This window comes from Martes martes, assembly GCF_963455335.1.
Source record: "Martes martes genome assembly, chromosome: 3".
Lineage (NCBI taxonomy): Eukaryota > Metazoa > Chordata > Mammalia > Carnivora > Mustelidae > Martes > Martes martes.
Window position 1 is genome coordinate 167,901,091 of NC_137890.1, and position 15,250 is coordinate 167,916,340.

Below are 15,250 nucleotides of genomic sequence, written 5' to 3' on the forward strand. Positions count from 1 at the left end.
TGCCTCTGCCTGCCACTCTGTCTGCCTGTGCTCGCTCCCTCTCTCTCTCTCTCTCTGACAAATAAATAAAATATAAAAATAAAAAAAATTAAAAAAAAAATTAAAAACGACTGGCATCAAATGATCTTTCTTTCCTCAGCCCTCTTCTCAAGCTACCATGAAGAAGGGTAGGGAGGGGCACACACCTGGAGAAGGCAACAAGTATTCCACTGCAAAATTTTAGCTAGTACAAATAGTGTTCTTTTAATAAAAAGACACAGTAGTCTTGTCATCTGGAAACTTCTGTGAAATTTATTATATTACCAGTAATTGGGTTCTTCAGTGGCAGGTCTGACTTGGCACTAAAAAAACAACTGAAAAGTGCTTTGGGATAAACTCAAAGAAAACCCTTGCTTCTGGCTCTTACAGTTTTTATATAACTAGATGGCTGGGATTTCCAAAAACACTGGGAGAAGAGTTAAAAAGCGATTGTTACTCACCTACTGCCTGGACCCTGACCACTATATACTATTTGTCAATAAAAGAAACCAAGTAACTAGAGCTTCTTGGAGAACAGCTGTTGGAGGAAAAGTATCAGATGAGCCCGACCATCTCTTATGCTGCAAAAAACTGAGGAAATTCTCAAATTTTGATAGAGATGTATCATAAGATCAAAGAAATAGCTCACGTAACAGTTAACAGTAAAACACTAGATGCTTTCCCTCTAAGACTGAGAACAAGGCAAGGATGCCTACTCTCCTCATTTCTATTCAACATTGCACTGGCAATTCTAGCCAGTGCAACAAGGCAAGAAAAAGAAATTAAATGCATGTAGATTATAAAGGAAGAAGTGAAACTATACTTACTTGCCAGAGACATCATCTTGTACACAGAAAATCCTAAGAAATCTACAAAAACCTACTAAAATAAGCAAGTTTAACAAGATTATAGGATACAAGATCAAGATACAAAAACTGATTTATTTCCATACACTAACAAGTAAAAACTGAAATTAAAAAAGTACACTGAAAACTACAAAACACTCCCAAGAGAAATTAAAAGGTTAAATAAATGGAGAGATATAACATGTTCATGAATTAGAAGACTCAGTATTGTTAAGATGGCAAATTCTTCCCAAACTGACCTATGGAGTAAACACAATTCCTATCAAAATCCCAGCAGACTTTTCTGGAGAAACTGATAAGCTGATCCTAAAATTTATATGGAAATGGAAAAGACCTAGAACAGCCAAAAACAATTTTGAAAAAAAAAAAAAAAAAAGAACAAAATTGAACTTATACTACCTGATTTCAAAATTTAGTATAAAGCTATAGTAATCAAAATAATGTGGTATTTGCCTAAGAGTAGACATACAGATCAACAGAACCAAACAGAGTCTAGAAATAGACCCTTCCATTTATGGTGAATTAATTCACAATATTGCCTATGCAACTTAATGAGGAAAAGGATAACCTTTAACAAATGATGTTGGAATAAGTGGCTATTCGTGTATAAAAAAATGAACTCAGACTCTTACCTTATACCATAAATTAACTCAAACTGGATCAGAGAGCTAAATATAAGAACTACAACTATAAAACTTCAGGCAGAAAACAGGAGAAAATGTTACTGACTTTGGGCAATTGAAAATTTTTAATAGAAAATGTGCTAACAGTCCAGCTGTTGGGGTGCCTGGGTGGCTCAGTCGTTAAGTGTCTGCCTTCAGCTCAGGCCATGATCCCAGGGTCCTGGGACCTAGTCCCACATCAGAACTAGAGCAGGGAGCATGCTTCTCCCTCTCCCACTCCCCCTGCTTCTGTTCCCTCTCTTGCTGTCTCTGTCAAATAAATATAATCTTAAAAGATTTTTTTTTAATTTATTTATTTGAGAGAGAGAGACAGTGAGAGAGAGCATGAGAGGCAAGAAGGTCAGAGGGAGAAGCAGACTCCCCACGGAGCTGGGAGCCTGATGCGGGACTCGATCCCGGGACTCCAGGACCGTGACCTGAGCTGAAGGCATTTGCTTAACCAACTGAGCCACCCAGGCGCCCAAATAAATATAATCTTAAAAAAAAAAAAAACAGTCCAGCTATTAACTGGATTCTATCAATGAAGAATTTAGAAAAACACTACTGAGAGAATGAAAAGAAAAATCTACAAACTAGGAGAAAATATTTGCAATTATAATGGACTTGTATCCAAAATATGCTATGAACTCTCACAACTCAAGAAGATGAAAACCAACCCAATTAAAAAAATATTTAAATAGCCAATTTTGAAGATAGCTGAAACATCTGAATAAATATTTCACTAAATAAATACATAAGTGACTAATAAGCACAGGAAAAGATGATCAATATCTTCAGTCATTAGGAAATGACAATTAAAACCACAATAAGATACTACTTATCCACCCACTAGAATGGCTATAACCAACATGGACTGATAACAGTGTTGACCAGAATATGGAGAAATTGGAATCTTCCTACATTGCTGATGGGAATATACAATGATACAGTGATACAGCTACTTTGAAAACCATTATGAGTTTTGGGTGCCTGGGTGGCTCAGTGGGTTAAGCCTCTGCCTTCAGCTCAGGTCATGATCTCAGGGTCCTGGGATTGAGCCCCACATCAGGCTCTGCTCAGCAGGGAGCCTGCTTCCCCCTCTCTCTCTGCCTACTTGCAATCTATCTGTCTCTCTGTTAAATAAACAAATAAAATCTTAAAAAAAAATTATGAGTTTTGTAAAAACTAACATATAATGACCCAGCGATTCCACTCCCGAGTATCTACCAAAGAAAAATTAAAGCATTATGTCCAAACACTTACACACGAATATTCATAGCGGCATTTTTCTTAATAGGCAAAGACTAGAAATAATCCAAATGTCCATCAACTAGTAAAGTAATAAACAAAATATGATATATCCATTTAATGGAATGTTACTCAGCAATAAAAGGCAACGACCTAGATTAACCTCAAAAACATTCTGCTAAGAAAAAGAAGCCAGGGGCGCCTGGGTGGCTCAGTGGGTTAAAGCCTCTGCCTTCGGCTCAGATCATGATCTCAGGGTCCTGGGATCGAGCCCCGCATTGCATCGGGCTCTCTGCTCAGCAGGGAGCCTGCTTCCTCCTCTCTCTCTCTGCCTGCCTCTCTGTCTACTTGTGATCTGTCTGTCAAATAAATAAATAAAATCTTTAAAAAAAATAAAAAAAAAAAAAGGAAAAGAAGCCAGACACAAAAGACTATAGATTGTAGGATTCCACTTTTATAAAATTTCTAAAAAAGACAAAATTATAGAGATAGAAAGTAGATCAGTGGTTGCCTGAGGCTGAGGGTGGGAACAAGGAATGACTATAATTGGGAATGAGGGAACTTTATGGGATGATAAAAGTGTTCTAGAAGCAGATGGTGGGGGCACCTGGGTGGCTCAGATGGTTAAGTGCCTTTGGCTCAGGTCGTGATCTTAGGGTCTTGGGATCAAGGCCCACATCCGGCTCTCCACTCAGTGGGGAATCCTCCTCTCCCTGTCACTCTCTTTGCGTGCTCTTGCTCTCTCACTCTTAAATAAATAAGTAAAATCTTAAAAAATAAATAAATAAAATAAAAAATGAAACCAGATGGTGGTGATGGTTGCACAAATGTACAAACTTACTAAAAGTGATTGAGCTCTACTTTTATAGTGAAGGAAGCAATTGCATGGTATGTAAGTTATACCTCAACGAAGTCATTAAAGGTGGAAGAGGAAAAAAAGGACTTAAAGGCCCTAAAGAGGCTCCCTCTAACCAAATCTGGGACAACCCGAGCAGCAAAATAAATGAGTATCAGACTACGTAAAGCAAGAATCCATGAATCCACAGTGATATAAATAAATAAAAGAATGAATGAATGCATGGGGGAGAAGGAACAACGCTCCCTCACAAAAGAATTCCAACAGATAAGAACAGAAAATCACTACTGACAACCACCATGGTAATAACTGCTTCAGGCAAAACTCATCAATGGATCCTAAAATTGGTGGGTGAAAGATTACTGGGAAATGGGATCATTCTATTGTCTCAAAATACCTCTCCACAGATATTTATTAATTACGAAAGGGAAAAAAGAAACAACTTGGGGTATGTGGGTGGTCCAGTCTGTTGAGCCTTGGACTGTTGGTTTTGCTTCACATCATGATCTCAGGGTCATGAGATCAAGCTCCACATCGGCTCCACGTTTAGCATGGAGTCTGCTTAGTTTCTCTCTCCCTCTCCCTACTCCCAGTCATGTGTACCCTCTCTCACATAAATAAATAAATACATCTTGAAAAAAAACCCAAAACCCATAACTTTGCAGTGGAGAAACCAGGCAGACATAACCATAATCAAGTGATCAAAGTTCCCATCATCAGGAAGAGCACAAATTGGCACTATGCCCCTCATGACAGGACTCACTGAAGGACTCATCATCACATCTGTGATTTCCTGACCTAAATGCACCATGTGAATACAAAGGGAAATATCAGACAAGACCAAGTTGAAGGTCATTCTACAGAATAACTAGTCTGTACTCTCCAACGGTGTCAAGCTCATGAAAGACAAAGGCTGAGGAACTATTCCACTTACAGGAGGCAAAAAAGACAAGACACCAAATGCAGTGTGTGCTGCTAAAAAACAAAGGATAGTGACAAGACAACTGACAACATCCGAATAAGGTAGATCTGATAATAACATTATAGTATATAGTATTATATCAACATTAATTTCCTGATTTTGATCAATATACTGTGTCGATTTAAGAGAATATCATTGTTTCAGAAAACAGGAAGTTTTTAGGAAATATTCAGATATGGAGGGGTTTCATGCCTGCAAGCTACTGGCAAACATTTCAAAAAACAATTCGTAGTTCACTTATGAACACTAAAGCAAGTGTGATAAAATAGTAACATTTTATAAATTTGGGTAAAAAGTAAATAGGGGGCACCTGGGTGGCTCAGTCGTTGAGTGTCTGCCTTCGGCTCAGGTCATGGTCCTGGGGTCCTGGGATCGAGTCCCACATCGGGCACCCTACTCGGCAGGGAATCTGCTTCTCCCACTCCTACTTTCCCTGCTTGTGTTCCCTCTCTCTCTCTGTCCGTCAAATAAATAAATAAATAAAATTAAAAAATAAAAAAAGTAAATAGGAATTCTTCGTACTGTTTTTGCAGCTTTTTTGCAAGTCTGAAATCATTTCAAAATAAAAAAGTTAAGGGAAAAAAAAGTTTATTACAACTTTTAAAGGGAAGTTTGGTTTTCCTCAGACTAGGAGGCAGGCAGCACACAATCACCTTCAATTCTTTGAAGGAAGACTGGCAGGAATGGATTTTACGAGGGAGTGATTCCCACCAATGAAACAGGACTCCGCTCCATTACCTGAAGCCGGCTTGACTGGGGATCCACCTGCCATCACTAAGGTTCAAGAACTAAGGTCACCTGCCTTATGAAGGGCATCCCCAGGACATCAGTCTTCCCAGTGTAGTCACCTTAATATGAGCCAGCCACCCAGCACACTCTGCTCTAATCGGCCCCTGAACTGACAAACTCTGGCTTAAGGGGAGTTCGAGGGAGAAGGCAAACACCAGAGCCTGGCAGCTGATGCTCAACAGCAATTTCCCTGGGGCCCACCAACGCACAGTGTCAGGGACATCATGTTTTTTAGGGGAGAAATGCTGTTTAAACCTGATTCTATGTGAAAAATCTCACTGCCCAACAAAACACAAGTCCTTGTCTTGCCTTTAACCTAGAAAGCAGTTACTGCTGCCACCATCTGGAAATAGAAACCGAGAGGCTGAGACAAGGACTGGCTAGACTCAGGGGATCATAAGGACAAAATGGGAAACTCAAGGTTTTCTATGACCCCTGTGATTCAAGAAGGGAACATGCTTCCTCTTAATCTCCTTGAAATTAGATGAGAATGTCAGATTTTATAAAGTCATGCTAAGGAAAATGGGAGCAGGGCTGAGATAAGAAGGCATCAATCACATCCTTCACTTAATTGATTCACTTTTAAAGCCAATTAACCTTGTAGAGTCAGGGGCAGTAAATAAGCTGCAACTGCACAAAAAGACTTCAGTTAAAAAAAAATTTGCAGGCAGAAGGGTCTGAATCCCTGGGACAGGGGTTCATACAACACCCAAACTCCCAACATGCCCTGGGTAATGATTTCACCCCGACCTCCGATCTTCACTCCTACTCACCCAATCCATCCACAAGTCTTTCTGGCTTCAAGTATATGTGCCTGGAGCTATCTATTTCCCTTCCACCATTATTCCCTTAGTCCACACCACTATCACCTCTCACCTGCTGGTTTCCACTGCTTCTAACTCCTAATGCCTTCTTTATAATCAATTCTCCAGACTGTGGTCGAGGTGTTCTTCTTAGAATGTACTTGAAGCTATCCGGTGGCTCCAAGGCCCACGTGATCTGACTTCTCTCTCTCTCTCTCCCACCTTATGCAAGTCACTCTTCCTCCTCAGCAGGCGTGTTCCCACCTGTGCTCCAGGGGCCATGTTGTTCCCTGTGAAACACTCAGTTCCCTCACTCAGCTATCAGCAAACACCACCAGCCCAAAGAGCCTGTCAACACCAATACTGCCCCACCCCCGACCAGTCCCTATCACAATACCTTATTCTAATCTGTTTCATTCTTCCACTAGCTGAAATTACTCAACGTTAATATTTCCTTATAACTGCTAAAGAAATGGTGGAAGAATAAATGGGAACTGGTTTTTTTTTTTTTTTTTTTTTTTTTTTTTAATAAAGGATACCAATGGGGTATGAGAGCTAAGTGTGTATACCTTTTCGATCATTTTCATTTCTGGCTATAAAAATCAATCACTGAGTCAAAAACCCTGTTCATTATTTTTAAAGTAGAAACTTCAACTATTTCTGCATTCCTTTGTTGTGTGTTTATCTTCTCTTCCAGCATGAAAGCTCTTTGAGAACTGGGACCTTGTTTACACAGTCTATGCCCAGCCCTGGAAATGTAATCAGGGCTCATTAAATATTTGCCAAATACACACATGCATCTGCAGAGGTAAAACCCAGCACAGCCACTGCGGGCCCTCTGCAGATGAATCAGCTTCTCTTTTCCCACCACCGACTCCTTGCCTCTACTTCTCTCCTCAGTGCAGGAACTCAGCCACAACCACACCAGCTCCTTCAGGGTGACTTTTTCCTCCCCATGGTGCCCCCTCCAAAGTCCTCCATGGCTCCCATTTTATCCTCCCTCCCATGCCCAACCAATCTGCTCTTGCTATTTCAACCATTATCCGCAGAAGCTCCACTCTTCACACCCGACCTCTCTCAAGCTTCATGTCCTCATCACCAACGGTCTCGGCCACCTTTTCCACAGGCATATCCGACCTCTTCAAGCCTGTCACACCAGCTCTGCACACTTGACCTTCCATTTCTTTCAGTGGAAGCTTCTTTCTCTCAGTCGCCTAAGAGGAACACCTAAGCCCCTTCTGACTTCTTCCTTTCCCTAATTCTCCAGAGCCAAGCCAGTTTAAAACTTGAGAGAGATTCTTTCTCCCTAGCATGCTTCCTCCATTTACCCCCCCACGCCTCCCCAGAGCCGGACCACTGCAATAACACCCAGACTGAGGTCTGTGTTTCCAGTGTCCGCCCTTCCCAAGTCCACCCTGTAGGCAGCCTCCAGATTAACTCTACTTGAATTTACTTGATCAGGTTACTCCCCTTTCAAAAATTTCCTAGGAGTCCTCACTAACTATCATAGCAGCCCACCAATCACCTGCAATGTAATTGGGTACAGGGCGCCTGGCTGGCTCAGTCAGTATAGTGTGCGACTCTTGATCTCAGGGTCGTGAGAAGCCCCATGCTGGGCGTGGAGCCTACTTAAAATAAAAATAAATAAATAAAAATAAAAAACAAAACAGAACAAACATGGGCTGCAGATTCCCAAGTCCCATCTTCAAAGTAGATTCAGTGTGGGTCCGGGGTAGGGCCGGGAGTCTGCCTTCCAGATGATTCTCACCTGAATCAGCAAATATAATCTAGATTTCTCAGTTTGGGTTGGAAGGAGTTTCCACCTCTTTCCACTGTGAACTCTGCCCTATGAACTGTGCTGGTCTAAACACTAAACTCCCGGAATAAACCTTTCAAACTGGTCTGCAGGCCTTTGCTCTACTAAGCCTCTTCCTTCCGAATCATTACATTTTCTTTACCTTTTCCAGGCACAGCTCAAGCCCACCCCCTCCATGAGTCTGTCCGGCATCTCGAGCCCTCTAACTTGATACTTTACAAAGGCTACTCTCCCCACTGTTCTCTTTTCACATGGAGATGCCTCATAACCTGCACGGATGGTTTCTATAGGGAATTCCTGGGTACCTATAACAGACAGGAGCAAAGCTCATCTGGTAGGAGTGGGGAAGATCACTGCCCCAGCTTGGCCTGCTTCTCAGCAATGCCGGCCACGTCTCCTCCCCAAACAACTTACAGACCAAGTAGGGCACTTGGTCCCTGGAACAAAGTTTCAGAAACAATTGACTTCGTGTGATGGACCTACTTCTTATCAGCTATACCACCACGAAGCTGTTAAAAATAAAACAAACCAAAAATATTGACTAAAGAGTAAGAAAGGAGGATGAAGAACTGCAGAGCATTCTAAAGAGAAAATAGCCTCAAACACCCCTTTCTTTCTATTTACAGGCCGGGCTCAACCCAATCCCCATCCCTCCCAGCACCCAGCTGACCAAGTGCAGGTGTCTTGCAGTAGAATCCCGACCACCGACCCGGCTGCAGTCTCAGTGGCCAGCCTCAGGAATCACACCAACCTGCTTTGTCATCTTTATACAGCACTCAGAATCTGCTTATCTCATTGTGCCTTCCACTCTGTGAGATGTAGTTTTGCCTCAAGTTTCCTCCTTAGTCAAGAGTGAACGAAGAACAGCCTATGCCAGGAAAATCTACGGCTGTTGTTTCAAGCCACCAAGTCTCTAGAGGCCGGGCCCAGACCAGTTGGGACGAGGTATCTATTTCTACAGAAAGCAATTATTCATTACCCGCTGATTAAATCGCTCTCCTGTATTACAGGAGTGTGTGTGTGGCTCTTGGGACCTGCAGTTTCCTCACTCTCCTCCGCCTAGGAGCTTCCCTCGGTCACCAGGGGAACTCAGGACATCAGAAATGGTTCAGTGTCTACCATTTGAAACATCTCGAATGAGATTGCCTTAACTGCTCAGTAGTTCTTTTAGAAGACGGAACTGACTTACCTGAAACCAAAGAGAATGCGGAGGATTGTAGGAATCATCCTCATTTTCTCTTAGGAGATAAATCCCTAGCTATATCTCCCTAAACAAAGTTGGAGGGGCAACGAACTTCTTGAAGGCCCACTGAGCAAGGAAGGTCAAAACCCCAGCCCTTTGAGAAGGGAGGATCAGGACCACAGGTTAGGATAGATGGCTTTTGCAGAACACGGTTCGGCAATGCGGAAGGAGGTGGCGAAGCTGAGAGAGAAACAGAGCTTTCAGCACCTAGAGCCGAGGGGGGCCAATCTACAAATTCCTGAAAAGTGAAAACTGTTGAAGGCTTAACATAATTAGGTGACGAGCTCTCTTAGAGCCTTGGCTTATAACCACCTTCAGAAAGGAACCTCCATCCTCCTCTTAAGGGTGCAGAGTGGTCCTCAGGGTACTGTCCACAGGGTCTGCTAGGGAAACTAGTTTCCCAACAAAACTAAGATGTGATTTGCCTTTTTAATTGTGCCGGTCTTTCCATGATGGTACAAAAGCAGTGATGGGTCAGACTGTCGGTGCCTCAGCAAGGTCGGAGACAGCGGCACACCAAGCCGGATCCTTGCCCTCCACAGGCTTCCTCACCACACAGTAGAGGAATGCCAGCTTTACCCAAAGACGTCCTTGATGACACAGTACAGATTATCTTAAATCTCAATCTGGGAGTGCATCTTTTTAATGCTCTGTGTGACAAAACAAGGAGCATGTGTAAAACACTTCCGTGGCGTACAGAAGGTGATGGCCACCTCTAAGGAAAGCACTGTGTGTTCGAATTGCAAAATTTTTCGGTGGGACACTATGTTCACTTGAAAGAATAAATGACACGAAAGTGATGGGTTATTCAAGCTTTGGCACTTGGCAAACGTTTTCTAGAAAACAAAACAAAGTGAGACAACCAATTCAAGAAAAACAACTGACAGTATTTGTTGCCAGTGATGAAATTTCAGTTTTCAAGAGAAAAATTAGAATTCGGTTTAACAGTTTGACAGCTTCCCAAAAGTTAAGCATTTTTCTGATGAAAGTGTGGTGATAATAAGAATGATTTCTTTTTTTTTGGGGGGGGGGATACTGTTAATAAAATGTGGCAACATTTGGAAGAGCTGTGTAACTCAATGAAAACAGTCTTTTCCAGATACCTATCACAACGTTACAGAATCATGTCTGGGTAAAAGGCCCCCGGCAAAAACAAACAGGAAGAAAAAAGAAAAAAAGACCCAGTCAAAATGGCTCAGTCATTGGGCGTCTGCCTTCAGCTTGGGTCATGATCCTGGGGTCCTAGGATCGAGTCCTGCATCAGGCTCCCTGCACAGCGGGGAGCCTGCTTCTCCCTCTCTCACTCCCCCTGCTTGTGTTCCCTCTCTGGTTGTCTCTACCTGTCAAATAAATAAATAAAATCTTAAAAAAAAAAGAGAGAGAGAGAGACAGACAGACAGACCAGTGGATTTTAATGGAATGAAGTATGAAAAGTTATTTTCAGATTCCACACTGCAATAACCTCCATAAAATCAACCCTTGTTAACTTTTGTGTAAAACCAAAGAACATTCAGTTACCAACTGAATGGCTGTGAGGCTGGGTTTTCTTAGTAATTCAACCAAAGCAACACATCACAATTGAGAGAGCACAGAAAGAGATATGAAAATCCACCTATCTTCTATGCAGCCAGATGTTAAAGAGATTTGCAAAGACAGTGCTACTCTTCTCACTGATCTTTTTGAAATAATATCATTTTCATTTTAAAAATTCTGCTTATGGGGGTACCTGGGTGGCTCGGTTGGTCAGGTGTCTGACTCATGATTTTGGCTCGGGTCACATATCCGGGTCATGAGATCAAGCCCCGTGTTAGGCTCCGGACTCAGCGGGTTTGTCCCTCTCTGTCTGTTCCTCCCCGCTGCTCCCAAGCTCTCGCTCAAGTAAATAAATAAACAAATAAAATCTTTTAAAAAATAAAAATAAAATAAAAATTCTACCTATGTTAACTTGCAATGTATTTATTACTTCTAAATGAATTAACAGGGTGGGGGATAGGGTAACAGGGTGATGGGTATTAAGGAGGGCACGTGTTGTGATGAGCACTGGCTATTATATGCAACTAATGAATAACTGAACACTACATCAAAAACTAAGGATGTACTATACAGCGGCTAACTGAACATAATTTTTAAAAAATGGAAAAAAAAGTATTTTTAATAAGTGATAAGTGAAAAAATTAATAAGTATTTCAATTTCTAATATGGTAAACACCAAGATTATATATCCCACATTAAAAAATACATTGAAGGTCCCAAAGAGGTTCTGAAGTGCATAAAGGAGTCCTAAAAGCAGTAAGTCTGAGCACCTCTGGTTTAAAACACCATTGCCTGTCCAGAATATCCCTGAGGGCACCTAAGGACAAATTTCTCTATATTTCAGGGCCTAAGAGAAATTAGCACTCTCCATATTTATTCCCAAATGCCCAGTTTGCTTTCCCAGTTCTGCCAGAGGAGAGGGTAAGAAGTTCAGGGCACTTAAGAAAAATTTTCTGTGCATCTCACTGACAGACCAAAGCATATGATCCCATGCTGGAATCCAGGAAGCCTATAATCAGACAGTTCAAGTTCACAAAAGAATGTAAACTCAACTCCAGAGCGTGAGTGTCAGATCCTAAAGTTAAGGCTTCATCCAGATATAGCTGTTTAGCAAGTGACCTTTCACTTACACGCCCATTTTTTTATTTGGTAATAAATTCTCTTTCATCCCTTTCCCTCTGCCTACTCTCTCAGTGTTGGTGTTCCTAAGAGTTCAGTCTTCTCACTCTGCCCGGCACATGGTCAGTATTCAATAAACTCACCTAGAGCAGCCTCTTCCATCCTGTGACTGCAACCACCTCCTCCATTCTCAATTTTTTATCATCCCCAGACTTCTGTCAGGAGAGCTCCAGACCTACAGAACGACCTCTTGGGCCCCTCTACCTAGATGTGCGGTAGGGACCTCAATTCATCATGTCCAAAGTGAACCCCTTTATCTTTCTCCTCAAATCTGCCCTTCTTCTTAATAGTTTCTCCTACATCACCACCCACCCGGTCACTAAAGTGTGAACTTAGGATCATTCCAAACTGCTCTTGTCCCACTCTCTGTATATCTATTTTGCCACCAGGCCTTGTCTACTCCGCCATCTTTAACATCACCATGCCCACTGCAGCCAACATAGAGCCCTCATCATCTCTAGACTTGTCTCAAGTTTTCTCACTGGCTCCCTGCCTCCAGTCTAAAATCCTTCCTATTCAACCCACACGCTGATGCTACAGGAACCTCAAACACAAATCTAATATTATCTTCCTGCTAATTATCTTTTCCGTGGTTTTCCTGCAACATACTCTTCAAATGGTTTTACTCATGTATCCCCAAAAGAATTTAAATCATGTATTCCTTGCACATTTAAGTTTAATTCTAAGGTTTCTCGTCACAAGTTTAAACAAGCTTATTCTTTTGTTAAAAGGAGGTCGAATCTACTAAGCATTCTATAAAAAGAGCTAAGTTAAGGATTAACTGTAATTTGAATAAGCATTTCATGATTTGGTAAAATAATTTTTAACTACCTTATTGAAAAACACACACCTAAATTAAAAGAAAGCTCTTTAATAGAAGTTTTTTATGCAAGTTTTATCCTATAGCTTGAAAAACCCATGGTCCCAAAAAACATTCTAGCCACATTTAACTGCTGAGTTCGTCTGAATTCAGAATACCACAATACGAATCAAGACTTACCCTAATAGCAATGTGTACTAGGGGAAGACAGGAAGCCTTCCGAGTTTTCCAAAGTAATTTAATCATCGAAGGAGGATTCTTGAAATCAGTATTTCCTAAGACTCCACTTGGCAAACTGCCTTTTTTTTTTTTTTTAAAGATTTTATTTATTTGACACAGAGCGAGCAAGCAAGCACAAGCAGGGGGAGCAGCAGGCAGAGGCAGAGGGAGAAGCAGGCTCCCCACTGAGCAGGGAGCCAGACCTGGGATCATGACCTGAGCTGAAAGCAGATGCTTAACCAACTGAGCCATCCACCTGACATTTTTACACTTGGGACAAAACATTATAATTTGGGAGGTGGGAGGGAAATTCCATCCAGCAGGCCCCACCTCTTCTTGTCAGGTCAGTTTCAGAAGCATTCATTTGGAAGCTGAGGATTTGGACATTGATTCTCTAAAGCTGTATGTGCAGGTATATTCCTTGGTAGTCCTGGGCCCCAATCACCCTGCTTGAAAAACCTGAAGATACCATTCTCTTCAACAAAGCATCTACAGCCCTTTGTGATCTAACCCCTATTAATTTTCCTCTTCCTATTTGTCATTGGATGGCTACACTCAAACCCAGCTCAGGTCTGTCAAACTGTTTCCAATTCTCTTTTTAGGCCTTGCTGTATATTTTCTAAAGCTACTTTGTATCTGGAATATGCTCTCAACTTCTTTATTCCCAGAAGACACTTGATAATTTTTCAAGGTTCCATTTAGCCCAACCAATAAGCAGCTGGTAACTTTCTCAGCATCAAGGAGGTGAATCTCATACAGTGTCTGGTATTTTTACTGCAAGAAATGAAGGATAGACAGAATACTGTCCCAAAAAGTACCCCAGCTACTTGCTGATTGGCTAAATCAACAGGTGATGAAGTTGAGAAAGATGTGATCTGGAGTATCTGAGGGAGCAAGGATGACTCCATAAAGGATCAAAACATTTTCTGGATCCAGAGTAAGAATGTGAAGGCCAGGGAATAGGGATTGTATATTTTTTCAAGCAAGTCTGGGTTAACTATGTTTCTAATGTTTTATCAGAGCACACACCACACAGTACGGCAAATACTTGTTTACTTGATTAAAAATCCCCCCTAGACTATAAGTTCCGTGAAGACATGCCTGCCTTGTTCACTGTTGCCACCCCCAGCGCCTTCCACAGTGCCTTGGTTCACTAAATATTTCTCGATGTTTGTAAAAAATTGTTGAGTGAGTGCTTACATAAAGGAATGGATAAATGAGGGGTTAAATTTACAAGATCTCAAATTCTGTTCGAAACTCTACGGCTTAGCAAAGTATTTCTCTATAGCTCCTAAAGATGGGGAAAGAAAAAAGTGGGCATACATGTTCCGATTCAGCTACGAATTGAGAGGAGCTTGGGCTCCCACCCCGGCAAGAATTTAAACCGCCGCGCGGCGGGAAAGAGGAGACACGGAGGCCGAGGGTGAGGGGATGCTGCAATGGTTCGGGCACCCAGAGGCAGGGCTGACTAAGTTCACGGGGCGTGGCGGAGGGGGGAGAAGGGTCCCGGGGACGCGTGAGGACCCGACCCGGTGGAAGGCCGCAGCCCCCTCGCCTCCCTGGATATGGAGAGGTGGCGGTCAGGAAGCGGGGCTGGGGCGGGAGCCGCCGGAGGGCTGGGGACCCGCGCGAAAGGACCCGGCAAGAGGGAGGGGCGGGAGAGTCGGCGGGCGGACGGTCGTTGCCAGGGCTTCGCCGTCGCACTCACCTAGCGGACCCAGCTTCGCTCCGGCTCGGCGCCGGCTCCGCGCTGCTTCCTCCCTCGGCCTGCTGGGCAAGCCGGCGGCCTCAGACGCCCCTAGCAACCACGCACCGCCACGCGACCCGCGCTCCCAGCCGCCGGCGCCGAGGCCGCCTGCCAGGCACTGCGCGCGCCCCCAGCGGACAGACCGAGGGCCTGGAAGGGGCGATCGCGGCGGACGCGCGGGAGGCAGGCGCGCGGAATCTCGGGGGTTGTGGGGCCTGGGAAGGCAGGCCGTCACCTGCCTCGCGCATGCGCAGTCGCTTCAGTGCGCTTGAGCCCTGAGAGCGGAATTCTGGGAGATGTAGTCCCGAGACAGAAAGCCAGAAGCACCCCCGACGCCCCCCCCCCCCCCACTAATCCACCCATCCACCCATCCCCACCCCCACCACCATAAAAGACTACGATCTGGGATTCCAGGATTCTCGCCTTCTCCGGGCCTTGATACCACCTCACCTGAATGGACTCTTTCTTT

The 15,250-nt window shown here is 43.2% G+C and overlaps 1 protein-coding gene across 3 annotated transcripts in view; it reads right to left on the reverse strand.

The window, feature by feature from the left end:
* TTLL4 (tubulin tyrosine ligase like 4) overlaps window positions 1-14,880 on the reverse strand; it is a 35,783-nt gene extending 20,903 nt beyond the window's left edge. For all 3 annotated transcript variants that reach the window (XM_080798271.1, XM_080798269.1, XM_080798270.1), the window contains exon 1: window positions 14,743-14,880. The gene's annotated coding sequence lies outside the window, so the exon portion shown is untranslated. The remainder of the gene's footprint in view (window positions 1-14,742) is intronic.
* Window positions 14,881-15,250: the final 370 nt, after the last annotated feature.